General features: G+C 37.8%; 1 long non-coding RNA gene and 1 pseudogene across 1 annotated transcript in view; one reads left to right on the top strand and one right to left on the bottom strand.

Moving 5' to 3' along the window:
• Positions 1 to 449: 449 nt before the first annotated feature.
• LOC112821210 (uncharacterized) overlaps positions 450 to 27,827 on the bottom strand; it is a 48,350-nt gene continuing 20,972 nt past the window's right edge. The window contains exon 3 of the long non-coding RNA XR_003207383.2: positions 450 to 527. This is a non-coding gene — a long non-coding RNA (uncharacterized lncRNA). The remainder of the gene's footprint in view (positions 528 to 27,827) is intronic.
• LOC112821202 (ER membrane protein complex subunit 3 pseudogene) lies at positions 21,889 to 22,803 on the top strand (annotated as a pseudogene).

Raw genomic sequence — 27,827 nt, 5'->3', positions numbered from 1 at the left:
TTTTTTTCTCATTCCTACAAATCCAAATGGTCCATGGATATTTCCTATTAGAGTTTATCTTTGCATATGACTCAGACCCCAGGAGTCCAACACAAGCCTGAGTGTATAGCTAAATTGTTAAATAAATGAGGATTTCTAATGAGAAAACTTTGTAGTGGCAAACCCTTCATTGTAATCTGCAGCTCTCTCTCTGAACCAGCAAAGCACAAATGTTTTCATTCATCCCATGTAAAATCAGCCTTGAATGTTTGTAAGACCGGAGGGACAAGCTCCGCTTTTATAGAAATGATTCACATACTTCTGTCATCTTGGGCATGCATATTACTCATCTGTCTTTCTTGGAGCCATTTCCCTAAATTAGCTAATTCAGCAAGACAGACATCCAGATCAGGATTTTTTTTATTTTTTTATTTTAGAAAATTTCTTACATTACTAACTAGTTGGTCAGTGATGTCAATACACTTTAAATGTGTCATTCTTCTTTGCACACTGAGCAGATGATTCATAAATTTTCTTCCATAGTTTTACTGCAAAAAAACAAAGAATGCTACTATAAATCTACAATATATGAGGGCTTATATTGGAAAGTGATGCACATTTAAAGTTACCCAACAGTATCTAAAAGAAGAAACAAAGAATGACTTAATAGCATTGAAGTTGTAGTTGGCTACCTCCAAAGGAACCACAAGAATCGTATTTTAAACAAGGAATGACAAACAGACATTTACTGCAGTGTGCTCCAAAGCTGTTTAGTATGAGGACAAGGTACACTGGCATGTAACATTCTTTTCACAGTCCATTATGTGACTTAAACTATAATTAGAACAAGATGGAATGTACAGCTATTTTGTGAGCAGAAAATTTATTCTCCAGGGAAAACAGGTTGGTTAGGATGTGTTGATACTGTTTTAGTCTTTTTTTATGTGGAGAAAACAATATGATTTTATTTCAGATTATGTCTCTGTGACTGATACTGTACTATGTTTTTAAGAATATTCCTCATGCTCAAATTAATGAGAAAAAACAGTGAAGCAAATGAGCCAGGAGATACTCAGATTGCTGAAGAAAAATCTGTTACAAATTAATCCAGTGTCTTCAGCTCATAATCCTACCTCTCTCAATTAAAGTGATAATAGAATAATGAGATTATAATTCTATTTATAAACATAAATACATATATACAAACTAAAAATAATATTGAACAGGTTTCTTTGGTCCTGGTGTTAGTGTCGCTTCTTCTCTAAATAGAGAGTTGATGAAAAACCTAGCCAGGTATAGCTAATGGAAATCCTGATCCCTCATGGATCTCTCTCTTTTATTACCTTAATGTTTATGGTTGCTCATTTGCTCATGCTAGACTGAAAATTTAATAGGTGAATATCCTCGGTCCTTCTCTGGGCATGGTCAATGTTCAGATTTAAAGTAAAAATTTTCTTTTTCTATGCTTCCTAAAAATGTCTCCCACTGGTATGTTCATCACTGGTTCTATATGACTTCCGGTAACCCTGTCAGCTCTTCTCCCTGGCAGCAACAGATGCGATGTTACTCTTTAAGTATCTCATATGTACTTAATACATACGGGGCACAACAGAATAGTAGTATTAACAAGGCTATAAATTTCCCATTGGAATTCTCAAATACATCATTTAAAATAACTTTTTTTTAACTTTTTGGCAGTAGATCTTGATTGTTTTTTATACTGTCATCTATATCTAAGTATCTCAATTTATTTTGTTCCTTACTGAATATTATCATGGCAGTAGGGTTTATAATAAGAGGCATAGTGGTTATTATAAACTTTAACATCTCTCTATGAGGGGCACCTGGTGGCACAGTCAGTTGAGCACCCGATTCTTGGTTTCGGCTTAGGTCATGATCTCAGGGTCATGAGATCCAGCCCTGCATTGGTTTGGAGTCTGCTTGAGTTTCTCCCTACATCTCCCTCTGCCTCTCCCCCACCCCCCACCATGCTCTCTCTCTCTCTCTCTCTAAAATAAATAAATCTTAAAAAAAAGCATTTCTCTATGGTTTCAATCTATTACAAAAAGGAAGATTTAATTGCTATAAAATATATAGAAATATTCTTGATGATAAAAAAACACTTTTAAAGACAATAGTGAACATTATTTTTGAGACTCTAGCTTAGACTGTAGGTGAGGGACTATAAATAATTTCTAAGGTCCCTTTCTGCTCTAAAATTATGATTTTAATTTAAGTTTTATCTATTGTTAAACATCTTGATTCAGCTTTGCAATTTTCTTGAATTCATTTCCATCTTGCAATCTCTCTGAGGTTCAAAACTCAGATCACACAAAACTTGTGGTCATCCAAAATATTCTGTCATTTCAGAGAAAAGCAAAGTCCTGAGAAAGCCCCTAGAACCAATCTAGGTTTTCCAAGGTCCTCAAAACTATAGTCAAATGCCCAACAAGACTGCCGGCAACTACAGTAGGCTTCCTAATGTTTCATAAGCCAGAGTGATGATTGTCTGTCCATCCTCTGCTTAGAATGACTAATTGGTAGGCTACGGGACAGAAGACTTTAGCCAACCTAGTCATTTCTACAGGAACATTCTAGCCCTTCTCCCAGCATTCTCACTGTGCCCCCATCCCATCTCCTCACCCCCTGGCAGGTCTTGCCTTCACCCAGCTCCTTTTGGCTTCATCTCTAGTTCTCAGCCCCATGTTGGATCTTGTAACTGAAAATAGATTTGGCTTCTTGGATTTTGAGCTCCGGAAATCTTATCTCTTCTGATATAGTTTGTTTCGGATCTATGTAAACTTACCACCACAGGGAATAGCCCTGATATCAGTTAACTTGACTGACATCTTTGCAGGAGGTACACACAATCCGTCTTATCTCATATCTTCTGTTCCATATCAGGATTTGTACTCCAGTCTCTTAACTATTCTCCTAAACTAGATTGTCCTAAATAAACTATTCTCCTAAAAAGAGATTGTCCCTTTCCAATGGTGAACCATATCTTTGTTATTATCATCCTAAAACACTTTAACATCCCCTTACAACCTCTCATAATCCTATGCTGCTTTAAACTCCTAAACCTAAGAGTACACCCAACCCTACCCACCTAACTGTTCTCAACACTACCTATTTCAGCCACAGCTTTCTCCTCACTATCTCCTAAACATATCAAGCTGATCCTACTTCACACTTAGTAAGCCCACCTCATCACTCTCTTCATCTTACCCAGCATTCAGGTTCTAACTCAAGCTCAATTCCTTCATGAAACTTCTCATAAATGATCCACATAGTTCTATCCCTATTTGAATACATATAGCAAAGGGATTACAAGGGTAGTATTCATTGTGATACTTAACTAAATCTAATTACCCTATGTTGATATATATGGTTATCTAATGTTCCATGTGAATGACTAGTTTTCCTAATAGTAAGTTCCATGAAGACAAGAGCTATATCTCAAAATTCTTTAAATTGTTCGTAATACTAACAAGTAAATACTTGTTGAAAAAAGAACCCAGAAGTTTGAATGACTTTCAAGATTGTTATTCTAGTTATCCTGAGTTTAAGATAAAGAATGGGCTATATCATCTCATAAAATGTTTTATATCCCTGCATTTCTCAGACACTAAAATCTCAGGTTTTTGTTTACAGAAGCTATAATAACAGTAATTGTTACCCAAAAAAACAGATGGACTAATATCTCAGTGCATCTACTAAATTTCTCAGTTTGCATGTGTTTTTATTTCCATGAGTAATTTGTTTTGATTCACATAAATTATCTTCTTTTTAAATATTTCTAACCTGAGCTTTGATTAAGAGGAAGAAAAGTGGAATGATTAAGAATTTGGTTTTAAATCCATGGGTTTAAATTCCAGCTCTACCAATGAGGAGCTGAATATCTTATAAACAAGTAGCTTAACCTTGCTCTGCCTTTATTTTTTCAGCTGGAAAATGGCAATATTGGTAATAAGTGGAACTACCTTATTAGGTGGTGTTAAGGATTAAATAACTTATATACATTAAGCAGTAATTATAGATAGTAAGCACAAGATACATGTTAGATCTAGGAGTACCTGGGTGGTTCAGTCAGTTAAGAGTCTGATTTCAACTCAGGTCATGATCTCAGGGTCCTGGGATAGAGCCCCACATTGGGCTCCACACTCCGCAGGGAGTCTGCTTCTTGCCCTCTCCCTCTGCTCCTCCCTCCTGCTCATGGCTTCTCTCTCTCTCTCTCAAATAAATAAAATCTTTTTAAAAAAAATACATATTAGATCTTATTGTTATCAGTAATTTCTCTATATGCTAAGAATCAAACATGAAGGCAACACACAGACTTTGATGTAATTATCTTTCTGGAACAGACAGCTGCTATCAATATTTTTCATAGTCTGATCTGATTCACAATTTTGGAACAAGCTAAGGATAATAAGCCTGATTCTCCCCTTAGTCCCAGAAAAGGAAGGAAGTCAATTCCTTTCATCTATATGGTTCCAAAGCACAGAGACAAGAGAACAAAGCCAAAAGACAAGGTGAGAGCAGAGGAGAGGTTTTCTGGCATTCTTTTGGAAGTCCCCCTCTCAGTGATATGTTCAAGCCTACACATAAAGCATTGAGTAAAAACATGCATATTTGGTACTCCAGCCATTTGATTTGACTGTGCTTTATCTAACTAAACTGGCATATTGGTTAGTTGAACTTAATGAATTTGGCACAATTGATTGGTTTCTTTTGCCCTGAGTTCTTTCAGCCATATATTAGCATGGCCACAGAACTTATTAAGATGAAAACTGGTCATTCAAAGCCAAATTTCATCCAAAATCTTTCTTGTTTTAGCAACCAGTTATTCTTTAAAATTCAGCTCAAAAAATAAGACTCAATATTTTTAAATGATTCTGAAATCACATTCATTATTATTAATTATATTCAATTAGAATATTAGTTTTCCATAAAAGTGTATTGTTGCCACCAGTGCTAACATTTATCCACCTGTATCTTAAGCTACATGAAAATATATAAAGTGAAGGAAAATATAAGTCTGAAAAATAAATGTAGATGTTGAGAAATTGAGAAAGTTAAATGTTGAGAAAGTTATTATAGAAAGTTTATTCCAAATACATTCCCATTGGGCCATTTATTTCTCCTGTGGCTTCCCTTTAGCTCTTCATTCCTTATGCAAGATTCTCCCTGTACCACTTATTTATAGCCCCTCAGAAGTCAGCAGGAATACATCATTAATGATCACTTTTATTTGATTTAAATCAAATATTTTAATGAACTCTTTGGAAGGAAATCAGTATCTAAATCCTGCAGTACATTATTTTTTGATCAGAATATATCTGAATTACGAGATTTTTTAAAGCCTCGTCAAATAGACCTAAATGAATTTAATAATTTATACATCCTTTGAAATGCTAGGATTCAGTTCATTTCTTTTAATATTGACTTTACCAACCAGTAGGAGGCCCATTTCTAGTACTGACTCAGTCAGTAGCTTAGTGGTGTGATCCTAAGCAAGTTACCCAAACTTTGTGAATCTCAGACATTTTTTCTTTTTGTTTCCTTTTTTTAAAAGATTTTATTTATATTTATTTAATTTACTTCATTTATTTATTTATTTATTTGAGAGAGAGAGCGTGCCTGTGCTGAGGGGCAGAGAGAGAAGGAAGGGGAAAGAATCCCTAGCAGACTCCACACCAAGCATGGAGCCCAATGTGGGGCTTGACCCCACAACTCTAAGATCATGACCTGAGCCAAAACCAAGAGTCGAATACTCAACTGACTAAGCCACCCAGATGCCCCAGACATTTTTTAAAACTGTAAAACAAAATAGCTAAATCAAATAATTTTTAAATTCCCTTTTATTTCCATATCTTTTTCATAGGACATTTAAAATCTCCAACTCACAAAATACATGACATCTCTAAATTGTGATTATGTTTCATCGGTCCTTTTGCTGTTGTCCTGACTGCAGGGAGAATGAAGTTTGAGGTGGGAGAAGGAAACCTTCCATTCAGATGTGTTTTATTCAAGGAAAAAAATGTGTTTAATAGAAATGACAACCAGTATAGCAACTTATAATTGCATGTAAAATACTCAGAATGGATAAGCCCAGAGTTAAATATTGATAATATACCATGCCTTCTTTAAAGGAAATTGAACTGCTATGAAACCTCATCTATAAATTTATACTGTGGCTGAAAATCTATTCTCAACCACATACATTCTAATTCAGTTAATGCTAAATACATAAAGGGGAAGAGATTGGTAGATTCAGGAAGAGTAGTTTAAGCAATTCTCATGTAGCTGAAATGTAGCCAAGAAGAATACCTATAATAGTGGTTGCATGTTTTCCAGAAACACTGACTTACATTCAGTTGCACCACTGAAACTATAATATTAAAGGAGAGCATGTGGCTCCACTCCCTAATGCCAAAAAGAGAGAATTCTCTGGACAGCAACGTAGAGACTGGGTCATTTATGATTCTTCTACTATGAGAATAAGCAAAAGTTTAAATTTGACAGAAATCCATCTGTTTATTCCAAGAGCCTGAAGAAAAACTAAGCATGACCTTGAAGAAGTGCAATGCACCCTGCTTCTTGCCATTCCTGGTCCCTTCTAAATCCCTTGGCTGGTCCCTTGAGTTGGTAGAATTACCCCAAAACGGTGATGCAGTGCCTGAAACAGCAAAGCAATTGTATACCAGAATTGTTCATTTTGCTGTTCTATCCAAAGATAATGTGCTGGAGGTGTGGGGCCCAGCAATCCGTCATAAGAAAGCTCTCGTGTAATTGTGATGCAGTCAAGTTTAAGAACCACAACACAAGATTTCACAGTTTCTCCATGCTTCCTCCCCATACCCTCCCCACTAGAGTAACAAGGCTTAAATTGACAAAAGATATTACATTCAGTTTCTAATTTTCATTAGTTCTATTTTATTTTAAAAAATCAGAAAGATCTGACACCTTCATTTTTTATCATTATTAAAATCCTTGAAAGCATCGCTATTAAAATCTAAGCTTTCTCTCCAAGTAGCAAATGAATAGAACATTTCAATAAGTATCTGTTGATTTCAGAAACCTTATCTTCCAGACAATTTCTGAATTAAAGAGAAAGGTGATGACAATGAATTTACTCTGTCATATTGAGAAGAACACTAGCAAACATGCCATCTTAGATATGAAAGGAAGAAAAATCTTTCCCCATGTTCTCTTTTGCTTAACTAAAAGTAGCAATAACTCTCCAGAAATTTTAACTTCTAGACAGTGGACAAAGAACTATATATAACAAAAATCACTGATCTGTTTCATATCCCTATTGTTTTGCCTTTTCCAGAATGTCATATAAATGATAATATTTTGAGACTGGCTTTGTATCGCACATCATGGCTTTGAGATTCATCATGTTGGTATAGCAATAGTTAATTCCTTTTTATTATTGAGCAGTATTCCATTCAATGGATATATCATAGTTTATTCACCCATTAAGAGACATCTTGGTTGTCTCCAACTGGGGGCTATTATGAATGAAACTGCTATAAACATTGATGTACAGGATTTTTAGTGTGAATATAAGCTTTCATTTCACTATGTTTTTGCGTGAATATAAGTTTTAGTCTTACATACCCCTAGGAGTAAGATTCCTAAATCATATGGTAAACATATATTTAACTTCATAAGAAATTCCAAAACTCTCTTCCATAGCGGCGATACCATTTTGCATTCCCATCAACATGTGTGAAAGTTCTAGTTGTGCATTTTTGACAGTGCTTGATATTGTCAGTTGGTTTTGGTGGTTTTCTTTCTTTTTTTTTAATTTTGGTCTTTCTAATAGGTGTATAGTAGTACTTTACTGTGGATTTAATTTGGATTGCCCTAATGGCTAATCATGTTAAGCTTTTCTCATGTGCTTGATTTGCCACCCATATGTCTTTTTTGTTGATATGTCTGTTCAAATCTTTTGCCCATTTTTAAGTTGGGTTATTTGTTTTTTTATTATCGGGTTTTGAGAATTCTTTTTATATTCTAGATGTTGGATATATGATTCGCAATTATTTTCTCCCAGATTGTAATTTGTCTTTTTCATTCTCTTAACAGTGTGTTTCACAGAGCAAAAGTTTTAATTTTGTGAAGTTCAATTTATCAATATTTTCTTTCTTATCTAAGAATTCTTGGCTTAACACAATGTCATAAAGAGTTTCTGTTTTCTTCTGAAATTTGTAGGGGTTTCTGTTTTGTTTTGTTTTGTTTTGTTTTTTTGTTTTGTTTTATGTTTAGATATATGATCCCTTTGGAGTTAATTATTGTATAAGGTATGAGTTAGGCCAAGTTCAATTCTTTGTCCATGGCTATCCAATTTTTGCAACGCCAGTTGTTGAAAAGGTCATGCTTATTCCATTGAGTTACCTTTGGACCTTTATTAAGAATCAATCACCCATATTGGTGTGGGTCAATTTCTGGATTCTCTGTTCTGTTCTGTTAATCCATATGTCTACCCCTTTGCTAATATTACACTAACTTATTTACCATAACTTTATAGTAAGTCTTAAAATTCAGGAGTGTGAGACTTCCACTTTATTTTTTTGAAATTGTTTGATATATTCTAGTTCCTTGCCTTTCCACGTAAATTTTAAAATCAACTTTTTGAGCTCTATAAAAATCCTGCTAGAATTTTCATTGGAATTGTGCTAAATTTGTAGGTCAATTTAAGGAGAATAAATATCTTAACTATATTGTTTTCCAATCTACAAACACAGTATGTCTCTTCGTTTATTTAGGTTTCTTTTTTTTAAGATTTTATTTATTTGTTAGAGAGAGAGAGAGAGAGCAAGAGAGCACAGCAGGGGGAGCGGCAGAAGGAGAGAGAGAAGCAGGCTTCCCACTGAGCAGGGAGCCAGATGCAGGACTAGATCTCAGGACTCTGGGATCATGACCCAAGCCAAAGGCAGATGCTTAATCAACTGAGCAACCCAGGCATCCCAATTTATTTAGGTTTCTTTAAGAATTTTCTTTCATCATCATTTTGTTTTTTGGGGTTTTTTTCTCCAAGTTTTTAGTTAAATTCTTGTTAGTTAACACATATAGCAAAATTGGTTTCAGGTGTAAAATTTACTGATTCATCACTTACATACAACACCTAGTGCTTGTCACAGTGCCCTCCTTAATACTCATCACCCATTTAGTCCCTCCCCACCCACATCCCTCCACCAACCCTCAGTTCATTCTCTATAGTTGAGAGTCTCTTATGGTTTGCTTTCCTCTCTTTTTTTCCTTCCCATATGTTCATCTGTTTTGTTTCTTAAATTCCACATACAAGTGAAATCATATGATATGTGTCTTTCTCTGACTTCTTTCACATAGCATAATGCTCTCTAGCTCCATCCACGTCATTGCAAATGGCAGAATTTCATTCTCTCTGATGGCTGAGTAATATCCCCTTGTATATATATATTTATACCATTCATCAGTTGAGGGGCTCTTTCCATAGTTTGTCTGTTGTTAATAATGCTACCATAAAAATTGGAGTGCGTGTGCCCCTTTGAATCTGTATTTTTGTATCCTTTGGGGAAATATCTAGTATTGCATTAACTGGGTCATAGGTAGTACCGGTTTGAACTTTTTGAGGAACCTCCATACTGTTTTCCAGAGTGGTTGTACCAGCTTGCATTCCCACCAACATTGTAAGAGGATTCCCCTTTCTCACCATCCTCGACAACATCTGTCATTTCCTGACTTGTTAATCTTAGTCATTCTGACTGGTGTGAGGTGGTATCTCATTGTGGTTTTGATTTGTATTTCCCTGATGCCAAGTGATGTGGAGCATTTTTTCATGTGTCTGTTGGCCATCTGTATGTCTTCTTTGGAGAAATATCTGTTCATGTCTTCTGCCCATTTCTTGATTGGATTACTTGTTCTTTGGGTGTTGATTTGATAAGTTCTTTATAGATTTTGGATACCAGCCCTTTATCTGATAAAGTCTTGATGACTACAGCTTTGTAACATAGCTTGAAGTCCAGCATCGTGTGATTCCTCCAGCTTTGCTCTTCTTTTTCAGGATTGCTTTGGCTATTTGGGTCTTTTGGGGTTCCATACAAATTTTCACACTGCTTGTTCTAGCTCTGTGAAAAATGCTGTTCGTATTTTGATAGGGATTGCATTAAATGTGTAGATTGCTTTGGGTAGCATAGACTTTTCTTAAGATTTTATTTATTTATTTGAGAAAGAGAGAGAGAGAAAGAGCATGAGTAGGGGGAGGAGCAGAGAGAGAAGCAGATTCCTCTGATAAGCAGGAAGCCCAGTGCTGGGCTAGATCCCAGGATCATGACCTGAGCTGAAGGCAGATGCTTAACCAACTGAGCCACCCAGACACCCCTGGGTAGTAGAGATTTTAATATTTGTTCTTCCAATCCATGAGCGTGGAATATTTTTCCACTTCTCTATGTCCTCTTCAATTTCTTTCATAAGTGTTCTATAAAAGACTCCACCAAAAAATTACTAGAATTGATACACAAATTCAGCAAAGTTGTAGGATAGAAAATTAATGTACAGAACTCTGTTGCATTTCTATATACCTAATGAAGCAGTAGAAAGAGAAATCAAGGAATCAATCCCACTTACAATCGCACTAAAAACCATAAGATACCTAGCAATAAACCTAACCAAAGAGGTAAAAGATTTGTACTTTCATCATCATTTTGTAGTTATCAGTATATAGATCTTGCACATCTTGTTAGGTTTATACCTAAGTAGTTCTTTTTTTATATAGCTATCATATGTATTGTTGCTTTTTAATGTTACTTCCAATGGTTCATTGCTTGTAAATAGTAACATGATTGATGGGGCACCTGGGTGGCTCAATCGGTTAAGCATCTGCCTTTACCTCAGGTCATGGTTCCAGGATCCTGGGATCCAGTCCTGCATCTGGCTCCTTGCTCAGTGGAGAGCCTGCTTCTCCCTCTGCCTACTGCTCCCCCTGCTTGTGCTCTCTCTCTCTCTATCAAATAAATAAATAAAATATTTTTAAAAAAGAAATATGAGTAAGCCAACTGTTAACCAAAATAAAGAGTCATATTGATAACAATATGTTAATTGTAGGGGACCTCAATACTCCACTCTCAGCAATAGACAGATCATCTAAGCAGAAATCAACAAAGAAACAAGAGCTTTGGATGACACACTGGACCAGATGGACCTCATAGATATATACAGAACATTCCAACCTAAAACAGAATACTGATTCTTCTCAAGCACACATGGAACTTTCTCCAGAATAGACCACATACTGGGTCACAAATCAGGTCCCAACCAATACCAGAAGATTGAGATTATTCCCTGCATATTCTCAGACCACAATGCTTTAAAATTGGAACTCAATCACAAGAAAAAATTTGGCAGAAACTCAAACACTTGGAAGCTAAAGACCACACTGCTCAAGAATGTTTGGGTCAACCAGAAAATCAAAGAAGAACTTAAACAATTCATGGAAACCAATGAGAATGAAAACACATGGGTCCAGAACCAATGGGATATTGCAAAGGCGGTTCTAAGGGGTAAATACATAGCCATCTAAGCCTCACTCAAAAAAAACAAAAAAACAAAACAAAACAAAAAACAGAAAAATCCCAAATTCACCAACTAACTCTACATCTTAAAGAACTAGAAAAAAGCAACAAACGATGCCTAAGCCACACTTTAGAAGAGAAATAATTAGGATTAAAGCAGAGATCAATGAATTAGAAACCAGAAACACAGTAGATCAGATCAACAAAACTAGAAGCTGGTTCTTCGAAATAATTAATAAGATCAATAAACCACTGGCCAGACTTATCCAAAAGAAAAGAGAAAGGACCCAAATTAATAAAATTATGAATGAAAGGGGAAAGATCATGACTGACACCAAGGAAATAAAAACAATTATTAGAAATTATTATCAACAACTATATGCCAACAAATTATGCAATCTGGAAGAAATGAATGCCTTCCTGGAAACCTATAAGCTGCCAAGACTGAAACAGGAAGAAATTGACAACCTGAATAGGCCAATAACCAGTAACAAGATTGAAGTAGTGATCAAAAATCTCCCAAAAACCAAGAGTCCAGGGCCTGATGGATTCCCTGGGGAATTCCACCAAACATTCAAAGAAATAATACCTATTCTCCTGAAGCTGTTTCAAAAAATAGAAACAGAAGGAAAGCTTCCAGACTCATTCTATGAGGCCAGCATTACCTTAATCCCCAAACCAGGCAAAGACCTCATCAAAAAGGAGATTTTCAGACCAATGTCCCTGATGAATATGGATTCCAAAATCCTCAACAAATTCCTAGCTAATAGGGTCCAACAATGCATTAAAAGGATCATCCACCACGACCAAGTGGGATTTATCCCCGGGATGCAAGGGTGGTTCAACATTTGCAAATCAATCAATGTGATAAAACACATTAATAAGAGGAGAGAGAACCATATGGTCCTCTCAATTGATGCAGAAAAAGCTTTTGACAAAATATAGCATCCTTTCCTGATTAAAAGTCTTCAGAGCATAGGGATAGAGGGAACATTCCTCAAGTTCATAAAATCCATCTATGAAAAACCCACAACAAATGTCATCCTTAATGAGGAAAAGCTGAGAGCCTTTCCCTTAAGATCAGGTACACATCAAGGATGCCCACTCTCGCCACTATTTTTCAACATAGTATTAGAAGTCCTAGCAACAGCAACCAGACAACAAAAAGAAATAAAAGGTATTCAAATTGGCAAAGAAGAAGTCAAACTCTCTGTTTTCGCAGATGACATGATACTTTATGTGGAAAACCCAAAAGACTCCACCCCCAAATTACTAGAACTCATACAGCAATTCAGTAATGTGGCAGGATACAAAATCAATGCACAGAAATCAGTTGCTTTCTTATACATTAACAATGCAACTGTAGAAAGAGAAATTAGAGAAAGGTTTCCATATACAATAGCACCAAAAACCATAAGATACCTCGGAATAAACCTAACCAAAGAGGTAAAGGATCTAAACTCTAGGAACTACAGAACTCTCATGAAAGAAATTGAAGAAGACACAAAAAGATGGAAAAACATTCCATGCTCATGGATCGGAAGAATAAACATTGTTAAAATATCTATGCTACCCAGAGCAATCTATACCTTCAATGCCATCCCGATCAAAATTCCAGTGACATTTTTCAAGGTGCTGGAACAAACAATCCTAAAATTTGTATGGAATCAGAAAAGACCCTGCATCGCCAAGGAAATGTTGAAAAAGAAAACAAAGCTGGGGGCATCACATTGCCCGATTTCAAGCTATATTACAAAGCAGTGATCACCAAGACAGCATGGTACTGGCACAAAAACAGATATATAGACCAATGGAACAGAATAGAGAGCCCAGATTTGGACCCTCAACTCTATGGTCAAATAATCTTCGACAAAGCAGGAAAAAATATGCAATGGAAAAGACAGTCTCTTCAATAAATGGTGTTGAGAAAATTGGACAGCCACATGCAGAAGAATGAAACTCGACCATTCTCTAACACCATACACAAAGATAAACTCAAAATGGATGAAAGACCTCAATGTGAGGCAGGAATCCATCAAAATCCTAGAGAACATAGACAGTAACCTCTTTGACATCAGCCACAGCAACTTCTTTCAATACAATCTCCAAAGGCTAGTGAAATAAAAGCAAAAATGAACTTTTGGGACTTCATCAAGATAAAAAACTTCTGCACAGCAAAGGAAACAGTCAATAAAACAAAGAGGCAACCCACAGAATGGAAGAAGATATTTGCAAATGACACTACAGATAAAGGGTTGGTATCCAAGATCTATAAAGAACTTCTCAAACTCAACACCCAAAAAACAAATAATCAAGTCAAAAAGTGGGCAGAAGATATGAACAGACACTTCTCCAAAGAAGACATACAAATGGCTAACAGACACATGAAAAAATGTTCATCATCATTAGCCATCAGGGAAATTCAAATCAAAACCACACTGAGATACCACCTTACGCCAGTTAGAATGGCAAAAATTGACAAGGCGAGAAACAACAAATGTTGGAGAGATTGTGGAGAAAGGGGAACCCTCTTACACTGTTGGTGGGAATGCAAGTTGGTACAGCCACTTTGGAAAACAATGTGGAGGTGCCCCCAAAATTAAAAATAGAGCTACCCTATGACCCAGCAATTGCACTCCTGGGTATTTACCCCAAAGACACAGATGTAGTGAAAAGAAGAGCCATATGCACCCCAATGTTCATAGCAGCAATGTCCGCAATAGCCAAACTGTGGAAAGAGCTGAGATGCCTTTCAACAGATGAACGGATAAAGAAGATGTGGTCCATATATACAATGGAATATTACTCAGCCATCAGAAAGGAATAGTATGGAGGACAGTAGGAGAAGGAAGAGAAAAAGGAAGGGCGGGAAATCGGAGGGAGAGATGAACCATGACAGACTATGGACTCTGAGAAACAAACTGAGGGTTTTAGAGGGGAGGGGGGTGAGGGTATGGGTTAGCCCAGTGATGGGTATTAAGGAGGGCACGTACTGCATAGAGCACTGGGTGTTATATGAAAACAATGAATCGTGGATCACCACATCAAAAACAATTATGTTTTGTATGGTGACTAACATAACATAATAAAATAAAATTTAAAAAAAGAAATATGATTGATATTTATATGTTGTCTTTGTAACATGTAACCTTGCTATACTCAATTATTTATCCTCAGAGCTTTTGTTGCAATTTCCCTGGGATTTTCTACATAGATAGTCATATCATCTAGAAGTTGGGTGATTTTTACTTCTTAATTTCCAATCTATATGCTTTTTATTTCTTTTGCTTGTCTTAATGCACTGGCTAGAACTTTTAGTACAATGGCGAATAGAAGATTTGATAGTAAACATTCTTATCTTGTCTTTGAAAGCATTTAGCCTTTCACTATTTAGTATTAAGTTAGCTGTAGCATGTTTATAGATACCTTATATCAGGTTAAGGAAGTTCCCTTTTATTCCGTGTTTGATGAGTTTTTATAATAAAAAAAATTGTGTTTATCAAATGATTTTTTTTTAAGATTTATTTTGACAGAGAGAGAGATAGCAAGAGCAGAAACACAAGCAAGGGGAGTGGGAGAGGGAGAAGGAGGCTTCCCGCTGAGCAGGAAGACTGATGTGGGGCTTGATCCCAGGACCCTGGGATCATGACCTGAGCCGAAGTCAGATGCTAATGACTGAGCCACCCAGGCACCCTATCAAATGATTTTTTTGTGTTAGTTGATATGATCATGTGATTTTTAGTCTGTTAATAATGAAATGTATTGATTTTTAACAATTGAATCACCAATGTATTCTATAATTCATCCCACTTGGTTGTTGTGTAATTAATCCCACTTGGTTGTATATTACCCTTTATTTGCATATTACAGGATTCTATTTGCTAATATTTTATTGAGTATTTTGTGTATATGTTCATGAAGGATATTGGTCAGTAGTTTTTGCTGTTGTTATTGTTTAAACCTTAAATCTTTGCTGAGTTTTAGTGTCAGTTAGTACTAACCACATAAAATGAATTGGAAAGTGTCAGGGGCAGTTTAAATTTTGAATGCAATTTATTTATTAGTTGCATTCATAATTTCAATTTTGAATGAAATTCAGGAGTATTCAAAGTATTTCATATTGAATGAGTTGTGTTAGTTTGTACTTTTTGATGAATTGGTCCATTTCAACTAAACTGTCAAATTTATGTGTAGAGCGTTGTTTGTAGTATTCCCCATTAACCTTTTGGTGTCTGCAGGGTCTGTAGTGATATCTCCTGACAGGCAATTTGTCTTCTCTTTCCTCCACCACCCCCCACTTTTTTTTATGTTGTTAGTCTTATTAGAGGTTTCTTGATCTTTTCAAAAAACTAGGTCTTTGTTTCACTATTGTTTTTTCTATTTTCAAGTTCATTGATTTCTGTTCTGATCTTTATTATTTCCTTTTCTGCTTGCTTTGGAGTTATTTTGCTGTTCTTGTTCCAGTTTCTTAATATGGGAGTTTAGATGAATAATTTGAGGGTTTTCTTCTTTTAGAAGTATTTAATGCTATAACTTTTCTCTCAGCACTGTTTTACCTGCATCCCACAAATTTTCACATGTTGTATTTTTATTCTTATGGAGCACAATGTATTTTTTATCTTCCTTTAAGATTTGGCATCATGGCAAATGCTAGTTGCCAGGACTGCTTAGTCTACACTTATAATGATTTTATACAAGAAATAAAATTATATAAAATATACTGACAATTTTTCTTGGTAATAGGATTATGTTTTCCTTTAAAATTAGCTTTTTCCTTAATTTATATTTTCCAAATTATGGAAATAAAAATGGGGATTGTAAAACTTATATGATGTTGATCCATATTAAGTTGCACTGACTTACAAAAAGATTAGTTTCATAGGGTTCAACCTAATAATTTTTATAATGTGATGCATATAGTTTTTTCTTTAATCATTTCCTCTTAATATCCCATTTCAGGGTTTGGGATAACAAAGAAAGGGGGAAAAAATGTGTGATGCAGATCAGAGTCAGCAATATGACTCATGACCATAGGATGTTGTAGGTCCCCTAGGTCTCCCAGATAAGAGAATAAATTCTTTAGAGTAGATTAAAATAGAAAGATGGAAGAAGAAGAAGAAGAAGAAGAAGAGGGAGAGGAGAAGGAGGAGAAAAAGAAGGAGACAGAGGGGAGGAGGAGGAGGACAAAGAGGAGGAAGGGGGAGAGTGAGAGGGAACAAGAGGAGGAGGGGGCAGGGAATGAGGGAAGAAGGGATGGCTGGAAGGAAGGGAGGGAGGGAAAGGGGAAGGAAGTGAGGGAGGAAGGGAGGGAAGGAGGAAGGAAGTTGAAGTTTTGACTAATTCAAATTTTCTAGAGTGTCCAGGAGGTGAGGATATCAGAATGAGCAAGAAGACCATGCCAAAGATGAGGCCTTATGTAAAGGCTAGTTAAGTTGGTTTTTTATTTCGTTTTAACTTTGTCTGGAAAGCAGGAATAATAATGCCTAACTTGTTACAGAGATCTAACTAGATAACATATGTTGAATGCCTGGCATAAATTAGAAGCCCAGGATATTAGTTCCCTTCTTCCTCAGTCTCTAAGGAATTCACAGCTCTGAAAAACCCTAGTGTTAAAGGAGTGGTATATGTCACTGGTTCAAGCATGGACTTTGGAACCACAAAACCTGTATTCAGATCTCATTAGCTACATGACCATTGGCAAGTTACATAACCTCTCCATGCTTCATTTTTCTTTCTACAAAAGGGTATAACAATACTGCATACCTCCTAGGATTGTTGAAAAGATTAAATGAGCCAATAAATGTAATGTGCTTAGAACACTTCCCGGTACATGGCAGGCACTATAGAATTGCTATTTTATTAGTAGTATGAGAAGACTGATTGGGATTGATGAAAATTTAATTTTTTTAGGGAAACATGAGTTCCAGAGGTAGGGGAGAAGGAAGAGGAGGAGATAAGAGAAAGAAAGGATGGGAAAGGTAGGGAGAAGGGAGGGAAACAGAGGAAGAGGAGATAAAAATATATTTAGAACATTCTCTTTCTTTTTCTAAGAAGTTGGGAGAGATAGGAGCAATACTGTATCAGACAGGATGCTTGAAACATGAAATGTCTCTGGTAATAAAATCTTAGAATATTTTTGTTATTGTTGTTGTTTGGAAGAAAAAAAATCAGGTAATGAGGAAGATCCAGAGAAAAAGGTTTTCACAAGGAGTGAGAATATAGGTAAAATGGACAGCAAACAGAGAGGGATAAGCTGCTATACAGCTGTCATAGGCATTGTGGATTCTGTTTCAGAGAAGAGAAATCATGAATGATAAACACTTCATTTATTTCCTAGTTCTCTGGAGATAACCCTTTATGCAAGAGTATCTTTCAGGGGCTCCTTAGTGACTTTTCCCCTGAATGGACTGATGTCTTTACAGTACAGATTATGAAAATTGGTCTTGCTTGGTCTCCTTAATGCATAACATTTTGGTTTCTTTTTTAATAATTGTTGGCAACTAGCTCTGCATGACAGCACTGAACACAAATACCACTGATGATGATGAATGGATGGAGGAATGTGGGATGCATTGTACTGAAAGGGTAAGACATTATGTCTATGTAATTGCTTCATCTCCCTTAGGATAGACAAAGTTCAAAGAAATGTGAACATGGGTGACTCACAAGACATGTTCTTTGGGGTTACCCAGAATTCATTTCTCTAATTACATGAGCTTTTTCTGCCTTCCTCACTCATCACCTGTGCAGTTGGGGGTACAGGGCATCTTGGCAGGGCAATCAACCACGTCATGTGCATACTTCTATTTATTGCAGCATCTTCCCAAAGCCGGAGCACTTAAAAACATTAAAGTCGCAGGAAAATATCCATCTGAATTTGGGCTTTCAACATTTTTGCAAAACATAAGTAAGTAAGTAAGTTTAGAAATTTCATCTTAAGTTTCATTCTTTCCAAGTTTAATGGTAGTGTTGCCCATTATGATGTGCTAATATGAGTTTAGGGAAGCCTATACTAATTTTATGTCTTTAAATTCACAATTGTTTGAGAAATTTTTTTTTTTTTTGGTATAAAAACTACCTTTGAAAAGCCAAATTCCTAAAACAATTTTGTTGGAATGTTATTTTAATTAATATCATTTCCCATCAGATGAGATGTTCAACAAAGAGTCATCCAGATACTTCTCAAACTTCTGTTGCCTGGGAGTTCATTGCATAATAAGGCAGCCCTGACCACTGTGGATGACTTTGAACATTTAGCTGGTTTCTTCTCAGTCTTGAGCTGAAATATTAACTTCATGACCTCACAGACCATACCTCTTCCTTGTGACGATTCTTAGAATATCTGAAAACTGTTATTACCTGGCCTCTTTGACAAGTTTCTGTCCCATTTCATATGAAGTGGTCACTGGACTGAACATCATTTGGCTTATATACTAGACATCTTGAGTCTGATAGTTTATTTGTAAACTCTGGCACTAGACTTAGATGAAAAACTCCAGAATAATCTATTGGTTAGAGTAATAAGAATACAGTGGAACATTTACCTCCTTTTTGTTCCTCACCTATGAAATAAGAATTAAATGAGCTAATATACATAAAGCACATAGAAGAATGGATATAGTAACTACTAGACAAGTATTTGCAGCTATGATTTTATGTTCGTCTATTTTTCCCAGCATTGTGTCATCTGTGGACTGATTTCTACTCATTAACCCAAGTGATTGATAAAAATGCAAAGAGGATAGCGGCAAGGACACACCTATAGAATTCCCTCTCAGAATCATTTTAAGTTTGAGTTCCAAGAGTAAAGTGGACATTTGCCTAGCTTTCTGCCTGGAATGTTGGAAAAAATAGTCTCACACAATCACTGGAAAGGCTATAGAGAGAGAGCAGCATGGCAGATCTAGGCAATAGAGGGCCATAAGTTTCCATCTTCATTCTCCCAAGTTGTCCAAGACCTAAAGTGATATAGAGAGCATTTGAAAGTTAATGTGGGCTCTGAGTAGCATGTAGGTTTAGATGGAAGTGCTCAAAGAAAGAAAGAAAGAAAGAAAGAAAGAAAGAAAGAAAGAAAGAAAGAAAGAAAAAGAAAATGTGCCTAACCAAGGTTCTGCAGTCTAGAGAAGGGGGTACATATCAGAAAGATGCAGGGTGACTAGTCTACCACTAAAGTTTGGATTAGAACTTAGCTGTGTCTGCAGATTGCAAAGGCAGGGGCAGAGCACAAGCTGGGTTGGTGCCACAGATCATTCATTTACCAATAAGAGTACTTAATCACTCCTGCCAAGTACCAAACTGAAAGAGTTACCTCTGGAGCAAAAGACTAGCAAGAGGTTTATCAAGATCTAAAAGCAGACACCTCCCTCCCCAGTGATGCCTTGAGGCAGTTGTATTATATACCATCCCAATTGCACTTCTTGTGTACCTGAGTTTTTCTGAACTACTGTGATTACATAAAATGTACATATACTATATAATTAAAGACCTCCCTACACACACTCGCTAAGTTTTCCACTGCTACCTCTTTTTGTATGATAGTGCTCTTTCATCCTTTTACCACTTTAAAGGGTTCAAGGGCACTCCAACAATTGTATTGGAGTGAAAAGCACCTATTGTTTAAGCACTGTGGATGAGGTAGAATACACAAATACATCATGTTGTCCAGTTATACTGAAATGGCTTTACACATTAAACAATTCATTTAAGCATTCCCTATGATTGTTCTCCATTTAATGTAGTATAAACTACTGGCTCTCACACTTTGAGGGTCACTACAGATACAATTGGTTAAAAGTAAGAGAAAACCTCGTTTAAACTCATTTAGATTTATTAGTTACAGGAGAGGAAGTTCAGATGTAGGTCAGGCTTCAGGACATTGTTGAACCATTGGCTCGAGAATGTCTTGAGGATTCCAGTTTTCTTCATCTCTCTATTCCTCTACCCACAGTGTCAGATTCATCCTGTCATGGCTGTAGGCTGGTTTCCAGGCTGGGCCATGTGCTTCTTCAGACATGTGCATTTAGAGGAAGAGCCACTTTTCTCTCTCAAGAGTCAGAGAAAAAGCTGAGTGATGGCCATATCAGGTTTGTTCCTCAATTCTTTCTAATATCAAACCAGTTATTGCAAAGGGGAATGGAATTATTCTTAGATCAAGCACACCTCCCTAGAGGAGATATTAATTCTCTAAACTACACCATTGCTACACAATGAGGGAGCCATAGAATGAATGTTGGGGGCTTAACATCCACCACAATTCTTGTTCAATCTGAAGAGAGCAATGGAGTCTGTTCCCACAAAACACAAATATACACCAAGTTGTTCACACAATTTCAGGGGCCTCACAGGGCCTCCCGAAGCACACTGACAGCTCCTCTAGGAGTCCATGGACATCGGAGCTATGAACTTCTCATCTAAACACTGATACATGGAGTGCAGTCATTGTAACAGTATGCCTTCTTTTTATTATTCTGGGGCCAGAAATTACCACTCTTCTCCCCTTGATCTCCAGAGAAGCAAGGGAATTGTGTATATGCCAGGATTGCCTTTGGTCTCAACCTGACATGGAGTCAATTCTTCCAGGAGTGCCAGCTTCATTCTTTCTCCTTCCTTCATTTTATACTCTTCTTCCAACTCTCCACACACTCCGCAGACCCCCATCTAGTTTTCAGGTCACACTGATCCTTCCTTTCTCTTTGCCCTAGGCTCTTCCTTAAAAATTAACTCCTTAGTTCCTACACTCTGCATCTAACTACCCCAGTGTTTAATATACAAATCTATCAAGCTCTTACTGTGGGGTAGGCATGCTAATTATTTTATCTACATTAAATAGTAAAATCTTCACAATAACCTCATAAGGAAAGTAATATTTGCCTTGCTCTAAGATGAGGAAGTTGCTGCACAGAGAGATTAGTTAGCAAGGGACAGAGTTGTATTTGAACCCAGATTTTCATTACATTATAGGTCATATGCTCTTTCTGCAGCCCCATCACAACCCTAGACTTTTTATGTTCCCCTTATTCCTTTCTCAATCTCAGTTCTGGGCATGATAAAAAAGACATTAAATCCCCAAAGAAGTTCTTATTAAAGACCTCTTAGCATTTTAAATATTTCAGATCTCACATTTATATGAAGTCATGAAAATACTGGCTCTTAATCCAGAGTTCACCCTTCAATTCACAGTTGCTATATGGGAGGGGAAACATCATCCTGGTTTTTTATTTGGTGCTCTCAAAAAAGGGAGAATTTGCCGAGAGCCAAAGCTGGAGTAGGGCCCCGGGCCAGCTAGACTGAGAGGCGTGACAAGGCCCATAGGCGAAATCATAGAGGGGCTTTCACACACCGGGGGAAGAGAAACCCGACTACAGCAGATGGGAGCCGGCTCTCTGTGAAGATGGCGGGGCCGGAGCTGCTGCTCCACTCTAACATCCACCTTTGGGTGGTCCTACCCATCGTTATCATCACCTTCTTGGTGGGCATGATCCGCCACTATGTGTCCATCCTGCTGCAGAGCGACAAGAAGCTCACCCAGGAACAAGTCTCCGACAGTCAAGTCCTAATTCGGAGCAGAGTCCTCAGGGAAAATGGAAAATACATTCCCAAACAGTCTTTCTTGACATGAAAATATTACTTCAACAACCCAGAGGATGGATTTTTCAAAAAAACTAAAAGGAAGGTAGTGCCTCCTTCTATGACTGATCCCACCATGCTCACAGACATGATGAAAGGCAATGTAACAAATGTGCTCCCTATGATTCTTATTGGTGGTTGGATCAACATGACTTTCTCAGGCTTTGTCACAACCAAGGTCCCATTTCCACTGACTCTCCGTTTTAAGCCTATGCTGCAACAGGGAATTGAACTACTCACATTAGATACATCCTGGGTGAGTTCTGCATCCGGGTACTTCCTCAATGTTTTTGGGCTTCGAAGCATTTACTCCCTGATTCTGGGCCAAGATAATGCCGCTGACCAGTCACGGATGATGCAGGAGCAGATGACGGGAGCAGCCATGGCCATGCCTGCAGACACCAACAAAGCTTTCAAGACACAGTGGGAAGCTCTGGAGCTGACGGATCACCAGTGGGCACTGGATGATGTCGAAGAGGAGCTCATGGCCAAAGACCTCCACTTCAAAGGTGTGTTCAAGAAGGAATTACAGACCTCTATTTTTTGAAGACCACGCAGGAATTTGCTGTGTCAGGAACTCAGAGTAGTGGTTAACTTTGTAACTTTGGTTTGAGCTGGAAGCCTCTCAGAATAAAAAGGAAGATGCATTAAAAAAAAAAAAAAAAAAGGAGACTTTGTTTCACCAATCGCAAAATTTAAAATTTTTTTTCTACTGCTTCTTGAAATGTCTTAATTTGACCCAGTAATCTGAAATATTTGCCTTGTGATTTTTAAGAAAAAGACACAAATATTTTCTACCCCTTTTTAAAGTCATAATGCTCTTTGATACTCTTCTTTAGTTTTTCTAATCTTACTCATGGAGACCAGTCACCTTCCGCACATTCCAGTCAGAGGAGGCAGTTCACAGACAGAAACAATCTTTCTATAACGCTGTTATTATGATGAAAGACAGAGCTCTTCTTTCAAAGCCATTTGCTTAAAGTAACCATAATCACAATGTGGTTCTATGAAGCTGATAACAAAAGCAAATATCTTTCTCTCCTTGAGCCAGAAAAGATATCTTGCTATTTTTGACATGTATATAACTAACGTCTGCAAAACTGAATGTAACACACCTCTATGTAGGGATGAAACAGAAAACTGAAGCTTGGGTATCTTTGCAGTATTGGGACTACACTCTGATAGAATGACAGAGTAAGTAAAAGAAAAAGGGACTTTGTAGATGGATAGGGGAAAGGCTGGGGTAATATTAAGAAGCGTTGAGCAAGTGATATGGCACAGCTCCTATTACAGCAGATGCCAACCTTAGGCCTGGGACAGGGTAGAGGCCTCCAGCCACACCAAGGGTTAGCAGTTTAGATGCTAAAGGGTAGGGAGGTCTGGAGAGTCTTGGAAGAAGTGCCATGAAGTGAGGTGCATTCAGGGACATTAGGACAATGGCTACTCATTTACTGAATGTAAATATTCCCAACATATCTTCTCCCTTAAAGGTGTGAGCCTATTGCATATCAGCTTAGAGAAAGAGAAGGATAGGTGATCTGACACCCCAGAGTGCCCAGCACAGTCCCAGTTTATACCTGTTATTCCAGTTTCATTATCAATATCATCCTTGTATTAGGATGACCATATAATATATCTTAAAGTATCCCTGATTGGACAATATGTGATATAGCCACTCTAATAAGGACACAAAGACAAAATGTGATTCTCTTTAAAGCAACAAGTCATAAGCAGGGAAAAACTTTGGTATCTGGAAGAAGCAAACAAACAAAAGGTAACAAAGGAAAAAACATCCCCACTAATCATCCGACAAAGACTGTGGATACATGAATGTTAGTTTTCGGGGTAATATAGGGAGTCAAGGACACAGCCAAAGACAGTGCAGGATAACACAGCTGCCAATCAATCCCATTGCCAATGTTCCAGGAAAAGTAAGAGCTGGAGGAAAGGCCAAAAACACAGGCAAACTTGGCAAAGAAACCCCTGCAGCCACAATAAGCAAAACAAAAGACAACTCAAAGAATGGCCTTGGCTGCCTTGTATGGCCATGGAAGTTGTGCACCACTCAGCAACAAGAGTGCCATCCCACAGACTGTGATGTGAATGCCACTCTCTAGAATTGACCACCTCACAGTCTCCATGTGGCTCTCTCAAAGGTAGCATTATTGTTCTTGGTGTCCACACGTTGACCTCATTGACCTAATTTTTTATATATACACTTTTTATTATTTAGATTTTTTTTGAAACCCTTACAATCTCTTCAACCATTTGGATGATTTGTTCAGGTTATATGCAAACAATTCCATGGTATTAATTATTTGGGAACCTTGAAGAAGGGCAATCTCTCCATCCTACCATCAAGAAAGAATGTCATAGACTGCATTTTAAAAATAAGGGAGAGATGGGGGGCGGAGCAAGATGGTGGAAGAGTAGGAGACCTGGATTTCGTCTGGTCTCAGGAATTCAGCTGGATAGGGATCAAACCATTCTGAACACCTACGAACTCAACAGGGGATCAAAGAAGAGAGTAGCAATAACTCTCTGAACAGAGAAGCGACCACTTACTGGAAGGTAGGACATGCGGAGAAGTGAATCCGAGGCGATATTCGGGAGGATAGACGGCGGGGGAGGGGGCCTCCGTCAGCCACTTCTGGCAAGTGATAGAGCCACGGAGCACAAAATTGGAACTTTTAGAAGTCGGCTCCGCTGAGGGACGTCGCTCCAGTGGCTAAGCGGGGGGTGGAACCCTCACGGGTCTCAGGACCCTCGGGGTCACAGAAAAAACTGGGGGTGCCTGAGTGTGGCTCCCAGGTATTGGAGTGGGGAAGCCGGCTGCAGAGACAGAGCCCAGGCACGGGCTCTCAGCTCGGGGTTGCCATAAACTGTGATCCGCGGCCCAGTCGGGCCACTGCTCCTCCAGCAGGGAACCAACAAGCGGCAGAGCCGGGGAGACTCCCCTTCCTCCCCGGGGAGGAGCGGCGCAGGAGCGCACCGCAGGGATCTGCTGGGTTTGGAGACTCCACACCGGGTCGGGTGCCAGAGATAGAAACGCTCGGTCTCAGGCTGGATGAGCACGGAGTGCAGCCAGAGACCGGGGAGACGGGAGTGACTGCTTTTCTCTGGGGGCGCACTGAGGAGTGGGGCCCCGAGTTCTCAGCTCCTCCGGGTGGAGATTGGGAGGCCACCATTTTCACCCTGGTCCTCCAAAGCTGTACCAGACCTTGCAGGGAAAAAAGTTCCTGAGAGCAAACCCGAGCAGCTTGCTTAGCCCGGACCGACAAGGGTGGGGCAATTCCGCCTCCGGCAAAGACATTTGGGAACCACGGCAACAGGCCCCAGAAGATCAGCAGAAACAGCCAGCAAGCCAAGACCAAGTTTACTGATCAAGGAGAACGGGAGAACTCCAGCGCTAGGGGAATACTGCACATAGAATTCATGGTTTTTTTTACCATGATTCATTAGTTTTTCAAAGTTAATTTTTTAACTGTTTTTTTTTTAATTTTTCTTTTTCCCTTTTCAACCAACATCTTATCAATCCCTTCTTTAAAAAAAAACATTTTTTATTTTTCATTTTTAGAGTCATATTTTATCCCTTCATAGTAGTTACCCTTATTTTTGGCATATATATACAAGTTGTTCTCTCTTTAAAATTTTGAGATACAGTTTCTTCTAACAGATCAAAATATACCCTAAATCACTAGTGTATGGCTTTGTTCTAGTCTCTGCCTGATCACATTCTCTCCCTTTTTTTTTTAAATCTTCTTCTTTCTTTTTTCAAACAACTTCTTATGAATTCCTTTTATAAAATCTTTTATAATTTTCATCTTTATAGTCATCTTCCATCCCTTCATTGTATCAACCCTTATTTTGTACATATATAAGTCTTCCTTCCTTTAAAATTTTAGGAAGCAATTTTTTTCTAACAGACCAAAATACGCCCAAAATCTAGTGTGTGGCACTGATCTATGCACTAGCCTGATCATATTTGATCATATTCTGGGTTTTTTTGTATTGTTCTGTTTTTGTTTTTATCTTTTTCTTTTTTTCTTTTTTTTTTCTCTTTCTTTTTTCTTTCTTTCCCATTCTTTTCCCCTGGTTTCAGGTCTTTTCTGATTTGTATAGAGTATATTTGCTGGGGACGTTGTTAACCTGTTACGATTTTGTTCTCTCATTCATCTACTCTCCTCTGGACAAAATGACAAGACGAAAAAAATCACCTCAGCAAAAAGAACAAGAGGTAGTACCGTCAGCCAAGGACCTACTCAATACGGACATTAGTACAATGTCGGACCTAGAGTTCAGAATCATGACTTTAAAGATACTAGCTGGGCTTGAAAAAAAGCGTGGAAGTTATTAGAGAAACCCTTTCTGGAGAAATAAAAGAACTAAAATCTAACCAAGTTGAAATCAAAAAGGCTATTAATGAGGTGCAATCAAAAATGGGGGCACTGACTGCTAGGATAAATGAGGCAGAAGAGATAATCAGCGATGTAGAAGAAGAAGATAATCAGCGGAAAATAAAGAGGCTGAGAAAAAGAGAGAGAAACAACTACAGGATCATGAGGGCAGAATTCGAGAGATAAGCGATACTGTAAGACGAAACAACATTAGAATAATTGGGATCCCAGAAGAAGAAGAAGGAGAGAGAGGGGCAGAAGGTATATTGGAGCAAATAATAGCAGAGAACTACCCTAATGTGAGGAAGGAAACAGGTATCAAAATCCAGGAGGCACAGAGAACCCCTCTCAAAATCAATAAAAATAGGTCAACACCCCGACATCTAATAGTAAAACTTACGAGTCTCACAGACAAAGAGAAAATCCTGAAAGCAGCAGGGGAGAAGAGATATGTAACCTACAATGGTAGAAATATTAGATTGGCAACAGACCTATTCACAGAGACCTGACCGGCCAGAAACAACTGGCATGATATCTTCAGAGCACTAAACGAGAAAAATATGCAGCCAAGAATACTATATCCAGCTAGGCTCTCATTGAAAATTGAAGGAGAGATAAAAAGCTTCCAGGACAAACAAAAACTAAAGGAATTTGAAAACACGAAACCAGCCCTCCAATAAATATTGAAAGGGGTCCTCTAAGCAAAGAGAGAGCCTAAAAGCAGCATAGATCAGAAAGGAACACAGACAATATACAGTAACAGTCACCTTACAGGCAATACAATGGCACTAAATTCATACCTTTCAATAGTTACCCTGAATGTAAATGGGCTAAATGCCCCAATCAAAAGACACAGGCTATCAGATTGGATTAAAAAACAAGACCCATCGATATGCTGTCTGCAAGAGACTCATTTTAGACCCAAAGACACCCCCAGATTGAAAGTGAGGGGGTGGAAAACCATTTACCATGCTAATGGACACCAAAAGAAAGCTGGGGTGGCAATCCTTATATCAGACAAATTAGATTTTAAACCAAAGACTGTAATGAGAGATGAAGAAGGACACTATATCCTACTTAAAGGGTCTACCCAACAAGAAGATCTAACAATTGTAAATATCTATGCCCCTAACATGGCAGAAGCCAACTATATAAGGCAATTAATAACAAAAGCAAAGAAACACATTGACAACAATACAATAATAGTGGGGGACTTTAACACCCCCCTGACTGAAATGGACAGATCATCTAAGCAAAAGATCAA

The sequence above is a fragment of the Callorhinus ursinus genome, unplaced genomic scaffold (assembly GCF_003265705.2).
Source record: "Callorhinus ursinus isolate GAN/ISIS: 27379988/994484 unplaced genomic scaffold, GSC_fseal_2.0 scaffold1, whole genome shotgun sequence".
In the NCBI taxonomy this organism is placed as follows: Eukaryota; Metazoa; Chordata; class Mammalia; order Carnivora; family Otariidae; genus Callorhinus; species Callorhinus ursinus.
The sequence above is the reverse complement of the archived record's forward strand: the minus strand, read 5'-3'. Positions and strand labels throughout refer to the sequence as shown.